An 8,111-nucleotide genomic window follows, 5' to 3' on the forward strand; every position below is an offset into this window, starting at 1 on the left:
AAATATGGATGCACTTTAGTAGAGTATTGAAAACATAAATGCTCGATAAAATCTAGCTGTTATTGTTATCGTGATGATTGTGACACCATCCAAGTCATGTAAAGAGCAAGTCGAGCTTTGGAGGCTGTGTAATGATGTTATTCCTCAGGCTCATCCAGTTTCCTACCAATGGAGTCCAACCTTTGTTTCTCCCTTCTATAAAACACTGGGGTAATCATGGTAAATAAAATGCCTTCGTGTTTCTAAATCCTGATCACACTCATTTTCTCATTGGATCTCCACAATAACTCTGTTAAAGTAAATGAGGAAGACTTTGTTATCCCCATTTTATAGGTAAGGGATTGATGGCAAAGAGAGGCCTTGCCCAAACTGATAAAAAGTAGAATGGGACTCGAAGCAATATCTTTCTCACTGTGTCTCTGGGATGAGTAGAAGGGGCCTTGGCACGAAGGGTCATCCCCCTAGTTCTAGCTGCTCCTGGCTGCCATGTTCCCTGGTCTACGCCAGTGCTCAAGTTTTGCTGCCATCACTGGGAGAATCAGGATAGGGAGCATTCCTCCTCCACTTCCTGGCATTCTGGATCCCCAGTTTGCTGCCTTAGCACTGAGACTTCAGCAGCTAGTATCAGCTTCTTATCATCCCCAAGGTTGTACAAACAGGTGTTACTAGGAGCCATCAGGCTGGGGCAAGTCACACTGCTTCTACACATACAAACCCTCCTAAATAACATCTTTATCTACTTTAAATATCAACATGCTCACCAAAGGCAGCTTTGAAAAAACAATTGTCACAAGAAAGCATCAGGCTGGAATAGATGGATAAATTTTGGAGGGGGGAGGGTGCTTCTGTTCTGTGAAAGGCCAAAGTAGCTCCAGCTTCCAGGCAGCTAGGCTGGACCCTGGGCACTGAGGCGATGGATTTAAGCACTTTGCATCCTTTTGCATGAGCAACTGCTCTTGTGGGACCATCCCCTTCTGCTCTGGTCCACAAGATGTTATTTACAGGCTCATCCAGGGCTCTCCCAAAGCCCCTGGCCCAGGGCAACTGAAATGACCTAAAATGACAGAACTGACCTTGGTTGTACACCAGAATAATAGATGAAATTTTTAATAAATACTGATGCCCAGACCAATTAAATCAGAATCTCTGAGCCTGAGGTCCGAGCATCAGTTTTTTAATATAGCTGTATTGACATACATTGTATAATTGCCATACAATAAACTGCATATAGTTAAACAATGTGATGAGTTTTGACATAAATATATATCCTGACCCATCACTACAATCAAGATGATGGACATAGACATTGCCCCTAAAGCTCCTTCACACCCTTTGTAATCCTTCCTTACCTCCCCCATCCCCACCACCAGGCAAACATTAATCTGCTTTCTGTTGCTACGGATGCATTTATATTTCTTAGAATTTTACATATCACATAGTACATTCCTTTTCTTTTATCTGGCTTCATTAGCTAAAAATTATTCTGAGATTTACCCGTGTGGTTATGTGTCAATTCCTTTTTGTTGCTGAGTAGTATTCCACCGTGGGATATACCACAACTTGCTGATCTGTGCACCTGTTGCCAAACATCTGAGCTGTTTCTAGTTTGGGGCTATTACAAATAGAGTTACTCTGAACACATATGTGTAAGTCTTTGTCTGGATGTAGGATTTCTTTTTCTTGGATTAACAGCTCAGAGTGGAATGACTGAATCACGTGGCAGGTCTATGTTTAGCGATTTAAGACGATGCCAAGCAGCTTTGCAAAGTGGTTGTACCATTTTACATTTCTGCCACAGAACAGGAGAGTTCCAGTGGCTCCACCTCCTCTCCATTCTTGTGGGTGTAGGTGTGTCATACATCTCACCAGAAATTTAATTTGCATTTCCCTAATGACTGATGATGTTGAGCATCTTTTCATGTGATTTCCCCCCCTTCTTTGACATTATGTATATCTTTCTTGGTGAAGTTTCAGTTCAAATCTTTAGAGATGGGACCTAAACGTCAATTAAAAATAAATTAAATCTGCCTGGTGATTCTAAATGTTTGGCCAGGATTAAGCACTACTGTCTTAACTGGGAAGTTGAGTGCAAACCTCTCATTTAATCATGTGGGGACTGAAATCTAGAAAGAGATTGGGTTCCTTGTAGAGCAAAACAATAAAATCACCCTTAACATGATTGTGGCCACTAGGGACCAGTTCTTCACTAACTACCTCGTTTCTGTAAGTTGGACAATGTATCTATCTGAGCTAAGACGTACTGTGTTCAGACTTATTGGTCCATGTTTCAACCTGATCATTCACCATTTCACTCACTTATCTGAGTATTTGTTCTATAACAAAAATTTAAAGGACATGAGTAATTTTGAATTTGTGACAGTATTAAAACTATGGTGTTTTGGAAGGGAAAATGGTCTTGGGGCTTCCACATACAGTGTGGACTATACAACTCTAGAGGGCTCCATTCACATAGACTATGGTGTGAAAGGCATCCCTAGAGTTGTGCAGTGCACAATCTGTACAACCATAGAGGGTGACCCTAAACAACCTTCAACTCTAAGATCTGGTTCTCACCTTTAACTGTGCAATCATAGGAAGGTCCGTTCAATCTCTGAATTTTGGGTTGAAATCTATAAAATTGGATAATTCATGCTCACAGCATAGATATGAATGAAATGAGGTCATGTTAGGGAGTAGCAAACCCAAGTGGCTATGGGAGCCAAGCAAGTAACTTAAATGAGTGAAGTGGGTCAGGTCAGAGAGGTGATAAAGAAATGAAGGGGTTCATGACAAACTGCCTACTCCGTTCTAGCTGATTATAGCCTTGTAAAAACGCTGGCACATAGTGACCAGAGGTCACCAGTGACCTTCTGTTTCTTAAAAGAAGAAGTAAAAAACCAAAATATCTGTGGTCAAATGTGGTCCAGTGATGAATGTGAAAGGGCTTTCTGGATTATAAGTCCCCTTATGTATTTATAGAGCATCATTATATGGCTTAATTCAAGCTGTGGGTCAGTCTGTGAGTGAGTATCGTAGACTTCATCTTGCACCCCTCCTCTCGCCATAGAGGCAAGCCAACCTAGGAAGCCAGGTCATGATTTGAAGGTTGTATGGTTGGAATGGGATTAAAAAAAGAGGTGTTAGGTAAGTTGAGACTTAATGGCATTCAGCTAAAATAACCTGATGCATTCATTTCACAGGTCAGGTGATGGATTTGGATTTGGAACCACTCCAAGTTCAAGTTGCCAAGACTTCCTCTCTTGTGGATAGCACTCATATGGGCATGGTCAGTGTCTGTCACAGGGACCCTTTCTTTCTCTGCCATTCTATGGCTGATCAATTCCTTCTCTGATGGAAACATCTTTTCTCTCTAAATCTAATGCACTCAATCGGATTATAAGGTTGCCGTGCGGGGCGTGGCTCCCAGTGACTTGCGCCAGTTCCGGAGCGCCGATCCTGCGCATCTCTCCTCCATTCGGCTTTCGGCGATGTCACACTGGCAGCTTGAAATTAGCCACGGTGCGAGTGTTTATACTAGAGAGATTGGCAAATGTCACAAATCAGGTTTATGCCTCCAACCCCCAGAAAGCTGGTTGTTCGACACTAGCTAGCACACCCCTGGTTATGAGTGTCATAGGCCCTGCAGCTTCTTACCTCTTCCATGTGTATGTTTCTACTTTGATCTGTTATGGGCTGATCTCCTCCTTGACACGTAGAGAGCAATTTGCTAGCATTATTTCTAAGGTCTTGGAGGGGACCTCGCTTTGTCCCCAGCCCTCCCATTAAAGGGCTCACCTGGGCCAGGCTCTGGCCCCATGGGAAGCTAGTCTAACACAGGCTCCTCCTGACCCCTCAGCACAGGGCTTCCCACCACATCCCTCACCTATCAAAACAATTCCTGTGTGTAGGCATTGCTCCAGCTGGTGGGAAGGATTTCATGAGATCATTTATTCCAACCAGCTAGTATTGACAGAGTGTGCTCTCCTCAGACTCTTTGTATTTTTATAGGAAATAGAAACAGCCCAAAGGAAGAGAATCAAGCGGCGAGATCCATACCCCCCACCCCCCAGCAACACTGCAGGCTGCTGGGGAGTTATTTGCGATTGAGGACTTTTATGACATTTCTTACATGCTCTCAGGTTGGCTACCAACTAAGAATAACCCTGCCAGTGAAGTTTGTGAGTCTGGGAAGAAGAAATGTTAATAATAATAATAATAACAATGATGGTGAGATGATGGTTCACTATCCTTCCCAGTAATGTCCCAGAGAATTTTTCTGGCTTTTCCCAGAGAATTTTCCCAGAGAATTTTCTGGCTAACCCTCAAATAGAAGAGATTAACTAATAAAACTTGATCGGGATCTCTGTGACTCAGTGATAGAAAATTCCTGTTGAAAAGCAAAGATTTATTACCTGCAATTTGGCGAGGCCCTATGGACTGTCCTGTCCCTCCCTTCTCGTTTTGCAATGACATCCAGAAAAAGCACGGTAACTCCAGGGAAGTGAATTCAGATCTCCTGGCTCCCAGGAGCACCCTCCCCATTGACCAGCCTGCTTGTCCTCACTTCTGGAACTCCCATTTGCCTGAGTGTTTGCTTCTAGGTGCAGTGAACAGGATACACCTGGATCTGCCTGATCAACAAGTATCTTGGGAAATACACACTTGGGAGAACCTGCAGACACACAGTCCCAGAAGCTGCTGTTGGGTGTTCTTGGACATAGGTGACTCGGTGGCAGGCCAGGGTTGGCCTTCAGTTTGTAAGCTGTCCATTCTCAGAGGCTCCCCTGTGGCTTTTCACTCTCTGGCATGTTTCTCGTTCATCAGCTCTATTGTTCTATGACTCACGGAGTGTCTTCTTTTCAGTACCTAATATCTAAGGGACTCAGCTGACTCATACATGAGGAATAGGCATGAGGTGTGTGCTGAGCATCTACTGAAAATGGGATTTATTGATTTTGAGAAAATAGACTTAAGGAAATATAAGAGGCAGAATTCTGAGGGCCTTAAATTCAGAGCCTTCCCAGGGCATTATGTTCAATGTGTTCTGCCAAATCCAGTCTTTGGCTAAACCACTTATACGTTCTAGATAACTGCTTTAATTTTCATTTATATCTCATGTTTATATACTCGTGTTTTAGAATACGAACCATGCATCAATTTTGGAGGAAATAGAACCAACCCTGGAGCTTCCCATAATAATAAATCTTTATCTGATACTTTATAGTTCACAAAACTTATAACCACATTTGATCCTTACAGGAACCCTATGAGGTTGATATTTTTATTTGGCGACTTTCCCAAAAATGTCATAGGAGCACAAAGACTTGAACCCAGATCTATAGAATCCAGAGTGCAGGCTAAAATACAAACAAAACAACACAAAAAAACCCCAAACTCATGCTATAGCTCTTTATAGAAGCACTTCAGTGCAGAAGTCATAGCATATTTGATCTTGAACTCCTTTTCCCTTCCGAAGATGCCCCAAGTTCTGGGAGCTCTTATTAGGACATGGCCTTTCCTATAACAGTGAGACTTTAGGTAGTGATGTTTCAGATCAGAGTAGTTGTATTCAATACCATACTGCAAGCAACTTCTCTCTACACCCATAAAGTAAAAAAATAAAAAATAAAAAAAATGGTTTTTTTAATGGAATATTGGTCCATCTTAGTGAGTGTCCCCTTTTCCTACCCAAAAAAGAATCTAATACTCCCTAAGAGGACAGCAGCCCTAGACCTCTACCTTGAAAGTCTAGTTAGCTGTGAGTGTCCCTGCCACTACTCTAGTCTGCACAATGTCTGGAAGGTTGGATGAATTCCTGTAGGTGAAAGTACTTCTGCAAACTCTAGGATTCTGGTGGATCTACCATTTTCAGATGAAAAAGAAGCCAGTAAACTTTTCAGATGGGCGAGGCATATGCCAAGTTATACATGTATTTAGGAAGGGCTTATTGACATGGATGAGAATCCTAATGAGTGCTGGTTCGAGGCATCACCCTGCCCCACCACCAAATTATTGTATTTATTCTCAAAGCCCTTTTCATTAAGCACGAATTACATTTTTCTATACTTTTAAAGTCATGTAAGTTTAACTTTGGATGGTTGCATGAGCCAAAGTCCCCTTGTTACCCTCGTAAACTTCTCCCCGGTTACCCAGGAGCCTTCTGGTGTGCTCAGGAAGTAGAGCTTCTCCTGGCTGGGGCTGTCTGAGCAGCTCTCCAGGGGGAAGGGGCTCTGGGTTGAAAAAGTGATCTTTCAGGAGATAGAACTATGTCAAGATAAAAAGAAGCGAGACGGGTCCTACAGGGTTGAGTCTTAGAAACCCGGAAAGCACTTAATATGTGTTTCAGTTGGAGCAGGAAGCAGAGAAGGATGGAAAGATGCCCAGCTAGGTGGCCGAGAGGAGGAATGGAACTTACCAGGGAAAAGGGTACTTCAGGAGCCAAGTCCACAAGCTCTGAGCATCTGTCAGTATGACTCTTTTTTAAAAATGTTTGAACCAGAAGAACTATTAAGTGGGCCAACTCAGGACACAAAGAATAAGTAGATCTCTTATAATTTCTTAATTAATCATCAAAATTATCTCTTGGTTCATCTGATTAGTATGGATTCTTCTTTATAGAAATAGTCTCTTATTTTGAAAGGTATTATGCTATCTTCAGAGATAGCGTGCAGTTTCATATCATACTCACGCCTCCAAAGTTCAAACATACTGTCTGCATCTGCTTTGGCTGTACGTATTAAAGATCAGTTCATCTCTAGGCACTACCTCATGATATCTTAACTCACAAGAGGCTGAAGAATAAAGAAGAATGACTATTTACAGTAAGGGCTGTCATCCTGTCCAGCCACTAAAATGTACTTACTCCCTGTCTAGTTACCTCTCTTTCAATAACAGGTTCTTGAAAGCTGAGTCTAAGACCGTGGACTCAGCAAGGAAGGGACCTGGAGGGAAAACTCCTCTCTTCCGGCGACCAGAAATGCTCATGCCTCCCTGCCTGAATCGTGCTGGCAACATGCCAGCTCCTGGTCCATCCCTCACCTCCTTCTTCCGATACACTGACACCACTGATGAGGCTCTGGACTCCTTCACTGTCATTCACAGCCTCAACTCCCAGACTGTACTTTAACCCCAGCCTTTACAGCTCTGATCTAGAACTATCCTAAGCTCTAAGGCAACTTCTGGCCAATTTCATCTAAGATGCATGGATATTATTACCAACAATAACTGTATCAACAAGAATTAACGTTTACCAAGCACTTACCATGTGACAGCCATGTAATGAATCTTCATTATCTTCATTAACTTCATTGAATTCATTATCTTCATTAACTCATTGAATTCCCATAACAACCCTCTGAGGTTGGTACTAACGATTAGCCCCATCTTACAGATGAGGAAGCCGAGGATTTGGGTGGAAACTTATCCAAGACCACAGAGTTATTAAATAGTGAGGCCATTTAGGATTCCTTCACAGATTCTGAATCACATAGGAAATTATAAGGTTTGAGCCTAAGTCATTTTGACTCCAGAGTCTGGGCTCAACTAGGCAACAATACTCCCTCTAGAAGTGGCCTTGACCCACCTTCCCAGAGCATCTCGCTGTGGACTCCTCTACACCAGACACTGCCAACGATGGCAAGTGGTCATGAGGGCTTTCTTCGTTGAAATTTAAGCTTAACAATGTTTGGTTTGGAGTGTAATTATTAGAAAGCCACAATCTGGGGAACAATAACCTACAGAAAGAGACAACAAAAAGTCTGAGAACCCATGAAATCAAGCAGTCCACACGTATGGCTACTGGTGTAACATTTTGAAAACACAAGTATTATGTGGTGAGCTTAGGTGAAATGCTGACGAAGACAAAGAATCACACCTAAGACCCTGCCCAAATGGGAAGACAGCCAAAATTTCCTGGACCCCAGATGGGGTGCCCTCCCAAAGGCCACAGAGAAGACTGGTTCTGTTCCCCTCAGAGACTGCTAATTATTTCTCACTTTGTGGGGGTTTCCTAACGAATAAACCAATAAATACCTTTATAATTTTCTATGTGATTCAGAATTAGTGAAGGACTAAGCCTTTGGTGCTTATTTACGGAGGACATATCACAAATA

The sequence above is a fragment of the Ursus maritimus genome, unplaced genomic scaffold (assembly GCF_017311325.1).
Source record: "Ursus maritimus isolate PB19 unplaced genomic scaffold, ASM1731132v1 scaffold_16, whole genome shotgun sequence".
In the NCBI taxonomy this organism is placed as follows: domain Eukaryota; kingdom Metazoa; phylum Chordata; class Mammalia; order Carnivora; family Ursidae; genus Ursus; species Ursus maritimus.